General features: G+C 47.1%; 1 non-coding gene across 1 annotated transcript; it reads left to right on the top strand.

Annotated features, from left to right (window-relative positions):
* Nucleotides 1-1,752: 1,752 nt before the first annotated feature.
* LOC131244908 (small nucleolar RNA R71) lies at nucleotides 1,753-1,859 on the top strand. Its single transcript, XR_009170677.1, has one exon. It is a non-coding gene; the product is annotated as a small nucleolar RNA R71 (small nucleolar RNA).

The raw sequence follows: 1,859 nt of genomic DNA, 5'->3' as shown, positions 1-1,859 counted from the left end.
AGCATATCAACACACGCACCCGCCTTCACTTCTCTCTCTCTACTTCTTTCTCTTCTCTCTTTGGATTTCCCTTACTTCCTCTCTACTGTGGTGCTATAGATCTGCACTGACCCAACTTGGTCCGATCTTGTACGCGCTGAGTTGGTGCAATGCGGCATTGAGTTCACTCGGTCGCACTCGCCTTTCTCTCTCTTTCACTCATCCTCCCTCCATCCTCTCTCTTTCTTTCTCTCTCTCTCTCTGCTCTGGGTGCGAATCCCAAGGCACCCCAACGGCTTTTATATCCAAGAGAGGACTCCAGTACATCTCAGCCAATGGTTGAGATTCAAACGCCTCTTATAAGGGTCATCTCCAAAAAACCACGATGCATGGGGTCCATCCAACCCTGGGGATGGGTTTCTGCCGCCATGGCCCACCAGAAAAGCACTTTTTAGCCCTCGTGGGGGCCATCTCGTTGTGATGGGTCAAACAAGTTAACGAAGAAGATGAAGTGGCCATTAATGGCAAATCACCCTCTAAGGTATTTTGGTATGATCTGGTCCATTTAAGCAGACCAAATGGGATTGCTAATTGTTGCGGGGCCCACTTTTTGGGCCTTTGAAGTTCGTTTCGGAATATCCCACGAGATATTGCTTATCTTGTCACTTTCTTAAGATATGGAGTGTTGTCTCTCCATTATCTCGTACCGCCTTACAGGGAGGGCTAGGATTGCTCCATGTGGCTCAGAGAATGGCCAGAGCCGTGCCAGCATCCACTTCCCGAAACGGAAAGACCTCCTTTTTACTTTTCTTGCTACAGACGGTTGTCCAACCATTTTTGGCAATAGGAGAGTGTGCTCTCTTACGGACGAATGGATGGCCAAGATTGCATGGCCACACCAATCTTAGATCACTCATGTGGCCCCCTGATGGTCCACCATCTGAGGATCTTATCCATTCATGCAATCTTGATCAGTTCCGATCCCAAATCCACGTTTCTATGCATGGGTCCGTAAGCCTATAGGGTTTTGGTCGGACGGCCCAACGGATCTGATGAAGGGCTCGGATCATCCAGATAGTGGCCAGGGTGGGCCACCTAGGGATTGGACGTTCGTCAGTTTTAAAAACATTTTGGTGGGAGAAATCCACTTTTCATGAAGGGCTTGGTCAAAGCCAGTTTGACCCGCCTGACTCGCCTAGTGCACATCGTGCATGGGTACATGGGGTGCACTCGCACTTCATGTGGGATCCACTGCAATGTTTGTGATGAATCCATTCTATTCATTCGTCTTGGGAACCCCACTTAGGGGTCCTGGCCGAGTTTGGGGTGGAACTGAGGCCCGTGTGGACCGTATCACACATCTTAAGCCCTTTTTATAACCAATACACCTCGATCCATTGGCTGGATTAGTCTGATGTTTTGTTTCTATGGTCGAATGGGAATTTGAGAGGCAGTGAGTGCTTGGTTGGCCATTCACTACCCCTTGAAGGTTGATCACTTGAGCATTGTTCCGTTGTGATTCGATCAGGTGATTTATAAGTTGTTTTATCTTTAGGTGTTTAGTTAGAATTACCTTCCTGACTAATGTAGGGTTTAACTCAACTCTTATGGCCTCTAATGGATGGCTTTAACGGTGAATGAAAGCCCCATCTTACATTCGTTGGGTTTAAGTTGTCTGTTAGTCGAGTTTGAAATCCCCTATTATAAATTTAAGTGGTAACACCCACATACCAAAAGTGCGGGGTGTTACAGTTTGTTATGAGCCACATTTCAAATCCATGTTATGGGCATGGACTAACAAGATCCTTGAACCGTTCCCAACATTGGAAGAAGGTCTCATCTTCCTTTTGGGCAAAGTTCATGATTGACTTCCTTATGGT

The sequence above is a fragment of the Magnolia sinica genome, chromosome 4 (genome assembly GCF_029962835.1).
Source record: "Magnolia sinica isolate HGM2019 chromosome 4, MsV1, whole genome shotgun sequence".
Classification (NCBI taxonomy): Eukaryota; Viridiplantae; Streptophyta; class Magnoliopsida; order Magnoliales; family Magnoliaceae; genus Magnolia; species Magnolia sinica.
This window is presented reverse-complemented; position numbering and strand designations above follow the sequence as displayed.